Raw genomic sequence first — 14,197 nt, 5'->3', positions numbered from 1 at the left:
CACTGAACAAGCTTGTGGTGAAGCTGGTGCTTTTCCCCATCAGAAATGGCAATGGTGACATCTACAGGCCATTGGCTGGAAATGAAATCTGTGCTCTGAGAGGAGTGCTGGCCAAGGATTACCTTAAATTCCAGAGTGTTTTACAAAAGCAGATGCTGCTCGCCTCCCCTCGTTCGCTAAAGTGCTAATTGCAAACCTGCCTGTTGCACACACGTCAGTGATGCTAGGTTTGAAATTAAAATCACACAGCTGCTTTCATTGTTCATTTTATTCCTGACAATCAAAGTACTAAGACAGCAAGAATAAGATTGATGTCATACGCTGCAAGCAGCTTGACTAGGAGATCATTCATGAAAGCAGTTACATATTGAGAGTCCAACAATCTATGTCTGTAATTCAGTCCCTAGAGATTATAAAGGCTCATGATGTCTGCTCCACCAGGAACAGAAGGAGAAATATTTAAACCTGAAAAACACTGACTCTGTAACATGGCAGTGTTCTCCTTAAAACAGAGGCATCATAAAAACTGCTGACAGAATAGGCAGAGGGGGTATCATTTCTCAAATTTTTCTTCAGGAGTATGCCCCCATTGCCGGGGTCCAGCCCCGGTGGATCCAGGGAATTCGAAGGGTGGACGGCGTTGGCGTGGAAAAACTCGTTTATTTATTAATATAAGATTAGATTAAGAAACTATAGTGTAGTAGGAAGATTAAGTGGAGGAAGAAGGCTGAATAGCTTGGTTTACGCGGAAGACCAATAAAATTCCAGACAAGGAATTTGCACCATCTACGTTGGGCCACCGGCGCCCGCTTGAATATCTAAGGGTGCCTCGCCTTAAGCTCCCTTTCGCGCGGGTCTTAACAACCACGGCAAGTAAGTAGACCTGGCGAGCCTCCGCGCCCCAGATGAAAATTCAGCCTGAAATTAAAGTAAAGAGCAGAGAGAGGGAAAGGGAGAGAAAATGAGAGAGAGAGAGACACGGGGGGAGCCAGATTCCCCAGAAACCAGGCCGAGAGACTAGTTCAAGAAACTGGTCCGAGAAGCTGGTCCGAGAAACTGGTCCGAGAAGCTGGTCTGAGAAGCTGGTCCCCTCCTTTATTGTTCACAAGGCCTTTTATACTTTTGATAAAACATGGAGATCAATGGGTAACACAAAATTATGTAGCGTTCGCAGCCCAGACTCTTTCTATACATCATTTTGTATACAAAAGGTCTCAGGTGATTTACATTATCTTCTGGCCAAGAGGCTTGTTAACACTTTTTGGCTCTCTTCCTCAATGAATGTTAATTTTGTTTCTCCTGAAGTGTTTTTCTTTAATCTGCATCTCCTTAAAAGCGCTAAAGTTACATCTCTATAGAACAAAGACACAGTGGGTTATAACAAAGAAGGTACTTAACTCAAAGATCTAATGTTGCTAATACCAGGTCTTCTACTTGTTTTTTTATATACCAACTATATCTAAAAACAAAGGATATGAAAACTTGGCAGCAAGCATTGACTCAACAAATGAAACTTTTAATCAGTCCTATTCTAAAGATTTTGACTCTTCGGAAGCCCCTACATTCCTAGGATGTTTTAAGCTTCCTGTGCCTCCTGCGGTCAGGAGGCCTCAAACAATCACATGCGCAGCTGTACGAGTCCTGCAGGCAGGCTAGAAAGCCATCAGAGGGGTATTTGGATTGAAACACTCTTTCAAATGCAGCAGACTAAAGCCCTGAATTGACTTTTTCCAGAAAATGTCAGAAGAGTGGAAAAGCAGAGCACAAAAGCCGGCAGATTTTTGTTGGGGTACATGCTTAGGAATTTCCAGAGGGGTCCCTGAAGTCTGAGCACGCCTTGCGTATGTCAGCTTCCTTCCTCATGACCTTGTCACGGGCGGGATTCCTCACACTGGCTCCCGGCACCCCATTATTGTTTCAGCGTGAAAGAATTGCAGTGCATCTATTTTACAAGCTCAAAGGAGGCAGAAGGAGAGGAGGGAAAAATGGAGAATAAATGCAGTGCATGCATGTTGTAGCTTTAGTCGTGTTTGACTCTTTGGGACCCTATCCACTGCAGCCTGCCAGGCTCCTCTGTCCATGGGACCCTATCCACTGCAGCCCGCCAGGCTCCTCTGTCCATGGGACCCTATCCACTGCAGCCCGCCAGGCTCCTCTGTCCATGGGACCCTATCCACTGCAGCCCGCCAGGCTCCTCTGTCCATGGGACCCTATCCACTGCAGCCCGCCAGGCTCCTCTGTCCATGGGACCCTATCCACTACAGCCCGCCAGGCTCCTCTGTCTATGGGATTCTCCAGGCAAGAATACTGGAGTGGGTTGCCATTCCCTTTGCCAGGGGATCTTCCCGACCCAGGGATCGAACCCATGTCCCCTGTATCGGCAAGCAAGTTCTTTCCCTCTAGTGCTACCTGGGAAACCCCAGTGCAATGCATAGAAAAGTTACAAAGATATTAATCCAGCCAGAACCATAATCACATGAAATGTGAGTGGTCTAAACACACTACTTAAAAGACAGAGATAGTCAAAAAGGGTTTGTTTGTTTTTTTTTAACAGAACTATATGTTATCCACAAGGAAACCTATTTAATAGATTAAAGATCTAAACGTAAGACCAGAAACTATAAAACTCCTAGAGGAGAACAGAGGCAAAACACTCTCTGACATAAATCGCAGCAGGATCCTCTATGACCCACCTCCCAGAATATTGGAAATAAAAGCAAAAATAAACAAATGGGACCTAATTAAAATTAAAAGCTTCTGCACAACAAAGGAAACTATAAGCAAGGTGAAAAGACAGCCTTCGGAATGGGAGAAAATACTAGCAAATGAAGCAACTGACAAACAACTAATCTCAAAAATATACAAGCAACTCCTGCAGCTCAATTCCAGAAAAATAAATGACCCAATCAAAAAATGGGCCAAAGAACTAAACAGACATTTCTCCAAAGAAGACATACGGATGGCTAACAAACACATGAAAAGATGCTCAACATCACTCATTATCAGAGAAATGCAAATCAAAACCACAATGAGGTACCATTTCACGCTAGTCAGAATGGCTGCAATCCAAAAGTCTACAAGCAATAAATGCTGGAGAGGGTGTGGAGAAAAGGGAACCCTCTTACACTGTTGGTGGGAATGTAAACTAGTACAGCCACTGTGGAGAACAGTGTGGAGATTCCTTAAAAAACTGGAAATAGAACTGCCTTATGACCCAGCAATCCCACTGCTGGGCATACACACCGAGGAAACCAGAATTGAAAGAGACATGTATACCCCAGTGTTCATTGCAGCACTGTTTATAATAGCCAGGGCATGGAAGCAACCTAGATGTCCATCAGCAGATGAATGGATAAGAAAGCTGTGGTACATATACACAGTGGAGTATTACTCAGCCATTAAAAAGAATACATTTAAATCAGTTCTAATGTAATGAGGTGGATGAAACTGAAGCCTGTTATACAGAGTGAAGTAAGCCAGAAAGAAAAACACCAGTACAGTATACTAACGCATATATATGGAATTTAGAAAGATGGTAATGATAACCCTGTATGCGAGACAGCGAAAGAAACACAGATGTATTGAACAGTCTTTTGGACTCTGTGGGAGAGGGCGAGGGTGGGATGATTTGGGAGAATGGCATTGAAACATGTATAATATCATATGTGAAACAAATCGCCAGTCCAGGTTCGATGCATGATACAGGATGCTCGGGGCTGGTGCACTGGGATGACCCAGGGGGATGGTATGTGGAGGGAGGTGGGAGGGGGGATTCAGGATGGGGAACACATGTACACCTGTGGTGGACTCATGTCAGTGTATGGCAAAACCAATACAATATTGTAAAGTAATTAGCCTCCAATTAAATATATAAATTTGTATTTTAAAAAAAAGAAAAAGAAAACCTATTTAAATATAAAAACTCTATGCTCTGTGTTAAGTGGCAGCCTGGATGGGAGGGGAGTTTGAGGGAGAATGGATACATGGATATGTATGGCTGAGTTGTTCTGCTGTACATCTGACACTATTGCAACATTGTTAATCCACTATACTCCAATATAAAACAGTAAGTTTTAAAAATAAATAAGTATAAAGACTCTTACCAAAGTAAAGGGATGGAGAAAGATATACCATGCTAGCACTAATCCAAAGAAAGTTGGAATAGCTATAATTTTATAATCTTAGCAAGGCAGACTTCAGAATAAGATCATCACAGATAAAGAGGATACCACATTATGAATGAAGGGATCAGTTCTCCAAGAGACATAAAAAACATGAAGGTAGTTAGGATGAGACGGTTGGATGACATCATCGACTCAATGGACATGAGTTAAGTTTGCACAAACTCCAGGAGATAGTGAAGGACAGGGAAGCCTGGTGTGCTGCAGTCCTTGGGGTCATGAAGAGTAGGACACGACTGAGCGACTGAACAAATTATTGATATTTTAGGCTGACTCTGTTTGGATCCAGTGACTTTACATTCAGGAATTGCTCAGTTGTTCCAGTACAGAGAACCTTGTCACTTTAATCTTTTGAAAAATCTGCTGAAAAGCCTCCAGGATTTAGGGGAAAATTAGTTGTAAATACCCAGTGTGTCCTGGACACTGTTCTGCCCTTTATATTTTATGTGCATCATCTCATTTAATCCTCATATTAAACTTCTGGTGCAGGTGTTTTGATGCCCATTATATAGCTAACTCAAGTTGCCTTGATCAGTCATTTTGCTTATTACTTCATTTATCAACTATTTCATTTCAGTTTAGTCGCTCAGTCGTGTCCGACTCTTTGCGACCCCATGAATCGCAGCACGCCAGGCCTCCCTGTCCATCACCAACTCCCGGAGTTTATCCAAACTCATGCCCATCGAGTCAGTGATGCCATCCAGCCATCTCATCCTCTATCGTCCCCTTCTCCTCTTGCCCCCAATCCCTCCCAGCATCAGTCTTTTCCAATGACTCAACTCTTTGCATGAGGTGGCCAAAGTATTGGAGTTTCAGCTTTAGCATCAGTCTTTCCAATGAGCACCCAGGACTGATCTCCTTTAGAATGGACTGGTTGGATCTCCTTGCAGTCCAAGGGACTCTCAAGAGTCTTCTCCAACACCACAGTCAACTATTTAACACCTGGTAATCTAACAATAATGAAATAAATAATAAATCCAGTCAAATAGCCCTCCTAACATTTGCAAAGCACCAAGGAACTTCCCTGCTGGTCCAGTGGTTAAGAATCCATCTTGCAACGCAGAGTACATGGGTTTGATCCCTGGTCAGAGGTCTAAGATCCCACATGCTTCAGGGCTAAAAAAAACAAAAAATCAAAAAGCAGAAGCAGTATCATAACAAATACACCAAAGACTTTGGAAATGGTCCACATCAAAAAAATCTTTAAAAAAATTGTCAGGGTATGTATGGAAACATGGATTAAAAAACGACTCAGCTGTCTGCTGTCAACAAGAATTTTGCTTAAAATACAGAAAGATGCAGGTTAAAAGTATCAATAGAAGGATGGAACATGGAACCACAAATCCAAAGTCATGGAGTGGCTGTGTTGATAGCACACAAGGTAGACTTTAGAGCAAATTACCAAGGGTAAGAGGGACGTTGTACAATGTAAAAGGGTTAATTTACCAAGAACATATAACAGGCCTCAATGTGTCTGTCTAACAATAGAGCTGTAAAACCCACCAGGCAAAAACAGAACTGAAAGGAGAAGATGACCGACATAAAATTATGCCTGGGAGATTTCAACACCTCCTCTCTCAGTAATAAACAGAAGCAGTCGACAGAAGACTAGCAAAGATATAGAAGAAGTGAATAACATCATTAACCAATGAGAACTTATAGATGTATATAAAATACTGCACCCAACAATGGCAGAATATACATTCTTTTCAGTGTACATGGAACATTCACAAAGATAGAAAGTATTTACGGTCATAAAATTTACAAATGTAAGTAGTTAGAATCATACAAAATATGTTATCTGACCTTGATGAAATTAGACAAAAGTCAATAAGAGAAGGGTAACAGGAAAATCTTTAACCATTTGGAAATTAAAAGACATATGCTAAATAACCCGAGTTTCAAAAAGAAGTCTCAAGGGAAAATTTTAAACTGAAATGAAAAAAAAAAAATCAAATTGCAACATTTAGAAATTTGTGCAGCATGGCTAACATCATGCCTAAAATGATATTTTAGTATTAAAAACTCAGAAAAAACAAAAGATTTAAATCAGTTAGCTTCTACCTCAAGACACTCGAAGAAGAATATGTTTGTAGCCTGTATCATAGGTACAGCATAGCACAAAAATAACCTCAAAGCAAGAAAATGGAAGGAAATACAGATGAGGAGAAATTAGTGACACTGAAAACAGAAAAATAATAGAATCAATGAAACTGATAGCTGTTTCTTTGAAACAATCAACAAAAGTGATAAATGGAAGTCTGGCAAACAAAAAGACAAACTTAGCAGCATCAGGAATGAAAGAGGGGAAATCACCACAGATCTCACAGGTATAAAAAGGAATGATCTGTCAATGCACGTCACAGCTCGCATGATTTGCAAACGCTTTATGCTGAGTTCAAGAAGCTACACTCGAGATGGCATGCTCTTTGATTCTGTGAGATCTTCCAAAAGGCAAAACCATAGCAATGGAGAACAGATTAGCAGTTGCCAGGGGTCAGGGATGTGAGAAGGGTGTACAAAGGGAGATTTTTTAAAACACATTTTTATTTTATATTTGAGTCTAGCTGATTAATGGAGAAGGCAATGGCACCCCACTCCAGTACTCTTGCCTGGAAAATCCCATGGACGGAGGAGACTGGTGGGCTGCAGTCCGTGGAGTTGCTGGGAGTCGGACACAACCTGAGCGACTTCACTTTGACTTTTCACTTTCATGCCTTGGAGAAGGAAATGACAACCCACTCCAGAGTTCTTGCCTGGAGAATCCCAGGGACGAGGGAGCCTGGTGGGCTGCCGTCTATGGGGTCGCACAGAGTCAGACACGACTGAAGTGACTTAGCAGCATAGCTGATTAACAATGTTGTGATAGTTACAGGTGAACAGGAGTGAACTCAGCCATACATATATATGTATCCATTCTCCCCCAGTGGAGAGAGCTAACTCATTGGAAAAGACTTTTACACTGGGAAAGACTGAGGGCAGGATGCGATGGTTGGATGGCATCATCGACTCAATGGACATGCGTTTGAGCAAGCTCTGGGAGATGGTGAAGGACAGGGAAGCCTGGCGTGCTGCAGTCCATGCGGTCACAGAGTCAGACCTGACCTACAGGCTGAACAACAGCAACAGTTCTCCCCTAAACGCCCCTCCCATCCAGGCTGCCGCATAACCCTGTGCTGTCCGGTAGGTAAAGGGAGGTTTTTGAAGCAGTGGAACTGTTGTGTATTCTAGTTGTGGTGGTGGTTACAGAAACCTATGCATGCTGTCACATTTATAGACGTGTACACACAAAAAGATCACGTGCACACATAACACAGTGTTATTATATGTTAATTTTTCAAGTAAATGTGTAAGAATTGCAATCCATATGTCATTTTCATATGTCCTTTGGGTCTTATTCTTTAGAAACTGATAGGAAAGGCAGATATAGCTAGTGTTTGATGAGGTGCGTTCTCACTTCTTCGCAGGAATAGGTTATATTTGTAGTGGGACAGTGTGTAGAATGGTGATTTGCAGTACGTCATGTCCACGTGCCCCGGCCCAGCCTAAGACTTGGTCCACCCAGCACAAGACACTACTCGCTGTAGCTCAGCCTTGGAGCTAACAAGGACTCAGATTCTCACCTTCAGCCTGAAAAGCCCAAGAGGCAGAGAAAGCTTCGAAAAGGGCAGTTAATCTGAGCAGAAATGAATCTCTTAGGCTCCTGGTCTTCCTCAGTTAAAGGGAAATTATCCAAGCTGGGAAGGGAAGAGAGTTCCAGAAGAATTGCAAGATCAGGCTTACTCAGTTTGCACCTGCTTCAGGATGAGTCCAGGAGGAGAGAGAAAACTCGGTGGAGCCCCCAGAATTCAGTGGGTCTCAGGATGATGGCAGGGGGGAGGGCTTCCCTGGTGGCACAGTGGTAGAGGCGCCGCCTGCCAATGCAGGAGACATGGGTTTGATCCTTGGGTCAGGAAGATCCCCTGGGGAAGGGAATGGCAACCCACTCCAGTATTCTTGCCTGGAGAATCCCATGGACAGAGGAGTCTTGGGGGGCTGCAGTCCATGGGGATCCCCAAAGAGTCGGACGCAACTGAGCCATTAAACGACGTTGACGAAAGGGTGATGGAGCTCTTTGCCTTGCTCATCTCACGTGGACTCCTGGTGGTCACAGACCTTCCTGACCTTCGAGCCACGGTGGACTGCGGGTGATAGAGCAGAGGTGGATGGAAGGGGGAGGGCAGGCTGAGTGCCCTGGCAGCTCTAGGGTGCGGAGAACACCACCCGTGGGAGACGGAGTGGGAGATCGGCGTGGGCGTGATGACCAGAGCCGCAGTGCGGACGCCGCGAGGACAGGGCCGGGGCCACAGCCCTTACGGCATGCGTGGTTGTGCACACAGCAGGTGTGAGCTGAAAGGAGACACCAGAGGCCTTCCAGATGAGTCACGGTCAGAGGCTGCCAGCCCCGGAGCATGTGCAAGGAGAGCCGGGGGCCACCCAGCCCAGCCGCACCAGGACCCGCTTGGAATCAAGCCGGGTGGCATCGGAGAGAAGAAAACCCAGGAGAGGGGGGCTTCACCTGGAAAGTGGCTGATTTCTGCCATCCTAAATTGAGAAATCATGGCAACACCAGCTCAATGGACATGAGTTTGAGCAAACTCCAGGAGCTAGTGAAGGACAGGGAAGCCTGGCGTGCTGCAGTCCATGGGGTCGCAAAGAGTTGGACACGACTGAGCAACTGAACAACAACAACAATGGTTTTTAACCTAAAAGCCACAAGACAACATTTCTCCAAACTGAGGAAAATCAGAGGCACCAAGTAGAGATGAAGGGCAGGCAGAGAACAGGAAAAGTATACTTGTGATGACTTGAATTTTTGACGTTCATATCTGTAACAGTCTTTTTGTTGTTGTTATGACTGAAAATAAGACAGAATGGTGGAATTTGTGTTTTTTGAGCCGGTAATGTGTTCTAGCCTCCAGATGAGGCCCTGGGGCTATAAAAACCACCCTGTACGTGAGGCAGTCTCCTTTTCACAGATGGAAAACTGGAGATGAGAAAGGCTTAGTAGCGAAGGCTGCACAGTGCAGCCAGGATTTGAAGGCATCTGACTCTCAACCAGCGTTCTTTGCCCTTGTGTTCCACACCACCTCTCACAACAGGAAGAAACACAAGGGCAACCGGTCACCCGGATCCCAGGATACCCCTGTCCCATGGCCAGAGAGAGAGAGGGGCTTAGGGGACACAGTCATGCTGGCATCAGAGTGGCTAGCACGGATCCTGATGTGGGTAGCCACGAATCTCAGATGATACTGGAGAACAGTCTCAGGCCACGAGCTCACCCGTTCTCTGAGTGATTTCAAGCTACATATAGTAGCATTTGCTTTAAAGATAACAGAGTTTAAAGTGGGGGAGTTCGCAAGAGAAAGGGGGCTCCCCGCACCGGACTCACTTCTCCACGGCTTGGACTTTGGCCTTGTTAGTGAGCTGTCCCATGTTGGTGGTCTCCATCTTTAATTTCTATTTGCAGTAGGGTAAGTCCTCTTCATACAGATGAGTTCCATGCTGAGAGCACCTTCATCAGTCCAGTTTGTTCATAAGACCAACAAAGTTAGCCTAGGTACCCAGCTAACAGTCGGCTCTAGAGTTCTGAACTGTACGTCACCACTGCTTTTCCCCTTGCTTCTGGACATCCTGGGCTTGAAATAAAGATGCTGTCCAGCTGTATTTTATACTGTACAGTGAAGCAAGCAAAAGCACAACCACTTGCAGAAGACGCACACACAGGGCAGTGCATGCCAGACTCGTGAACCAACCTACATGATTGGACGTGCAAACAGACATTCGCATCTTCACAAGTTTGCAACTGAAGGTTCATATGTAGGGGACTTACTGTAGTTAAGTTGTTCTGATAGAGGAAGGGAGCTTCACAGAGTGCTTCTCTCAGCAAAGAAGAAGCAGGTTAGTTTAGCTGCCACAGAGCCCATGCCTGCCTGGGAACAGCCCTGACCGCCTGTTTTTTATTCCCTTCTAGGAAAATCTGCATTGATTTTAGGAGGACTGAAATTAGCTAAGGAATAAAGAGGTAAAACAACCCAGACTGGACTCCATAGCTGACTAGAATTCTTCCTGAGCCTGGAATCTATAGCTGGGGACCTCAAGGGGCAGATTTCTCGGCTTCTCCTGAGACACAGGCAGTCCTAGAGTTGAGGAAGAGAGAAAGCTCTGTGCCAGGAAAAAATCTGGGGTATATAATGTAGACTAGCCAGGGTGAGGAGCAAGTTTGCAACTGGGGCAAGCAAAGAAGGGCCAAATTCCTAACACACTGAAGCAAAAGGATTTGATGTTACATAATCAGAAGCTGTCTGTGCTTATAGTGTAGAGCTTAAGTGAACTAAGTGAAGTTGCTCAGCCATGTCCGACTCTTTGCAACCCTGTGGACCTACCAGGCATCTTCATCCGTGGGATTCTCCAGGCAAGAATACTAGAGTGGGTTACCATTTCCTTCTCCAGGGGATCTTCCCAACCCAGGGATCGAACCTGGGTCTCCCGCATTGGAGGCAGACACTTTAACCTCTGAGCCACCAGGGAAGATAGAGCTTAGAGCGTAGAGCTTAGACTTGTTATTCAGTCACTCAATTGTGTCTGTGACTCTCTGTGATCCCGTGGACTACACCACGCCAGGCTCCCCTGTTATTCGCCATCTCCCGGAGCTTGCTCAAACTCATGTCCATTGAGTCATTGATGCCATCCAGCCATTTTGTCCTCTGTTGTCCCCTTCTCGTCCCACCTTCAATCTTTCCCAGCATCAGGGTCTTTTCTAATGAATAGGCTCTTTGCATCAGGTAGCCAAAGTATTGGAGCTTCAGCATCAGTCCTTCCAATGAATATTCAGTATTGATTTCCTTTAGGGTGGACTGGTTTGATCTCCTTGAGGTCCAAGGGCCTCTCAAGAGTCTTCTCCAGGACCACAGTTCAAAAGCATCAATTCTTCAGCCTTCAGCCTTCTTTATGGTCCAACTCTCACATCCGTAGATTACACCTGGAAAAACCACAGCTTTGACTATACAGGCCAGTTGGCAAAGTAATGTCTCTGCTTTTTAATATGCTGCCTAGGTTTGTCATAGCTTTTCTTCCAAGGAGCAAGCGTCTTTTAATTTCATGGCTGCAGTCACCATCTCGTGACGTGGGTACACTGCACAAAATTGTCTGCCAGCCTAGGGGAGTGAGTTAGAGCTACTGCAAGTAAGAAAGGCTCGGGTACCGTTTATCACTCCTTGTCATTAGCTAACGTTTGTGTATCTTACCGAGTGCCAAGCACTTGGCAGGGGCTTACCACCGCCAGTCCTGGTTAATTCTCACCACAGCCCTGTGGATGGGCACTGCTGGGACCTAGAGAGAAGAGCCATTTTGCCTGAAGTCATACAAGTGACCCAGAGCCAGGTTGGAGTCTGACCCAAGGGCAAGGTCGTTCAGACTTCATCGCTTCGTTCCGCTGCCTCCTAGGAGCTTATATGTGGGATGATACTTCGTACAGTAAAGTGAGAAAACACCGTGTGGACTAAGCAGAGAACTGCGTTCAGAAACCCACTTCAGTCTGCCTCACCAGCTCCGTGATCTGGGAGGGCCACGGACTCTCTCTTTCAGTCTCCTCGCCTGGAGACGGAGACTGCTCTGAGGGTGAGCTAAGGGATACCCACGGAAGTGTTCTGGAGACTCTACCACTTGCCTGTTTATTCAGAAAATAATCCTCAAGTCAAGTGCCTGCTCTAGACTAGAAGCCACGCTCAGGGCTGGGAATACACCAGAGGGCGGAACAGATGCAGTCTGTGCCCTCGTGGAGATGGGGCTCCAGCGCAGGGATTGAGCAAGTCTTTTAAAGAGAAAAAGCAGGGTTGGAGGCTGCGACCTCATCTCAGTGCTCCGGGATGTGGTCTCTGAGAAGAAAGAGGTGGAGAGGTCAGGAGCACGAGGGCAGCAGGTGTGCTAGAGGAAGTGGGCTGCATGAAAAATCACAGTGGCAGGAGGGGATATGCATGCTCACTTAGTTGGGGTAGGGGTCGATAGACCCCTAGGCTGGGGAGCTGGTTGATGGGCCAGACCTTGCAGGGCCTCCTAAGAAATGAGGGGACAAAAAAAAAAAAAAAGAAGTGAGAGGACGCCTGTTCCTTGTGGAGGAGCAGAAGGAAGCCCTTGTGTGGAGGGTGATCTGGGCAGACTCAGGTTTCAAAAGCAGACGGGCAGGGAGACCACATGGGAAGATAAGGCTGTGGTCCATCCAGGCGTGGATGGTGGTGGCTTGGACCAGTGTAATGAATGTAGGGATGGACAGATGTCCGTGGTGGTGGGAGAGGTGTTTTGGAGGTAAGTTGGGTAGGATTGGTGATGTGTTGGAATAAGGGGTGGTGAGGAAAAAGGGGGCTGCCAGGGCTGGGCTGGGGGATGAGATGAATAGGGTTCCACTCACTGAGATGGAGTTCCCTGGTGGCTCAAATGGTAAAGAGTCTGCCTGCAGTGCAGGAAACCCAGGTTTGATCCCTGGGTCGGGAAGATCCCCTGGAGAAGGGAATGGCAACCCACTCCAGTGTTCTTGCCTAGAGAATCCCATGGAGAGAGGAGCCTGGCAGGCTACAGTCCATGGGGTTGCAGAGAGTCGGACACAACAGAGCAACTTCCACCACCACACTGAGATGGAAGGCGGGACCAGTGGGCTCCTCGGAGGTCCATGGACCCAGTTCTCAGACAGGTGGAGTTTGAGATGCCTTTGAGACATCCTCTGAAAATGTCCAGTAGTTTAAATAGAACTGGTACTGTTGACACCAGCAGCTGGTACACACTGTCTGACTTTTCAAAGGAAGTGGCAGAGTGCCTGCTGGGGACCTTCACGGTCTGGGTCCAAAGAGACTCTTCTGGGGTATAAAACACAGTGCCCTTCCTTCCAAAGCTGGCCTTATTTGTGTGAGATCAGATGAACATGTGGCACAGGGAGAAAATACAAGTCAGCGTGTGATTGATTGCTGATAAGGTCTCAGAGTGTGCGGGAAGTGAGTGGAGAGGCTTCCTGGAAAAAGTGAGGCTCAGGCAGGAGACCCCCGGCTGGCTGAGAGACAGGTGGGAGGGAAGACAGCGACACAGTGATTCGAGCAAGAGAAGTGAGAATAAATCCAGCTCTGTGCCACGTGGGGGTGGGGAGCCTGGTAGGAGATGAAGATTGCTGTGTGTCTATCAGAGGACCTTGCGGCATGGCGTCTGGCTCTGAACACAAAGACGTATTTGAAAATGATAATTATGTTCTTGGAATTGTGACTTTTAATTTCATTGGCTGGTCTTGTTAAAGAATCAGTCGTGGCAAATGGCAAACCTAAGTTCAAATGACATGAAAATTGAATGTATATGTGTGTATTTTTCACCCTTGTGGAAGGCTTTGCGCAGTATCTTTAACAGCCAGCTTAGCAAAAACAATATTTTAAAATAGATGTGAGCACCTCAAGAAAGTGATGTCTGTTTCCACTCCATCTTAATCCCAGCTCTTGGGGGCAGCTGGGGTGACCTGGAATCAAGCCTGGAGGCCCTGCAGTGGGAGGGAGTGGACGGCCCTGGAGAGCCAAGGCAGAAACCGAGTGAATGATCCTTCTCGAACTGCGGCTCACCTGGCTGACTTCTGATTTGAATAACACGCATGTCCACACAGGGCAGGTGTCTTGTCCTGGGCTCTGGGTTTTTGCGTTCCTGCCACTCCAGCCTGCCATCTCCCCTCACCTCCTTGGGGAGTGGGAACCAGCCCTGTGATTTCAGAGCCCATCAGAAGGCGTGCACACAGGAGCATAGGAGATACCGCATGGGTGTGGGCCTCACTGAAGAAGGGGCTCACCCTCCTGGTCTGCTGAGAAAGAGACCCAGTACCCGCAGAGTCAGCATCTTCTATTTCCATCTGCTTGTTACCATTCCTGGAAACGGTCCACAGGCTCCTCACAGACAGGAAGCACTCGTCTGCTTCTAGCTGTCCTCTTGTTCTCAGGAACAGGGAAACAGACTCA

The 14,197-nt window shown here is 46.3% G+C and overlaps 1 protein-coding gene and 1 non-coding gene across 2 annotated transcripts in view; one reads left to right on the top strand and one right to left on the bottom strand.

Moving 5' to 3' along the window:
- The window catches only part of MTUS2 (microtubule associated scaffold protein 2), a 259,084-nt gene that overhangs the window by 152,672 nt on the left and 92,215 nt on the right, over window positions 1-14,197 (top strand). The window lies entirely within an intron of this gene.
- Window positions 10,680-10,751, bottom strand: TRNAW-CCA (transfer RNA tryptophan (anticodon CCA)). The gene has a single exon. It is a non-coding gene; the product is annotated as a tRNA-Trp (tRNA).

This window comes from Capricornis sumatraensis, chromosome 12 (assembly GCF_032405125.1).
Source record: "Capricornis sumatraensis isolate serow.1 chromosome 12, serow.2, whole genome shotgun sequence".
In the NCBI taxonomy this organism is placed as follows: Eukaryota; Metazoa; Chordata; class Mammalia; order Artiodactyla; family Bovidae; genus Capricornis; species Capricornis sumatraensis.
This window is presented reverse-complemented; position numbering and strand designations above follow the sequence as displayed.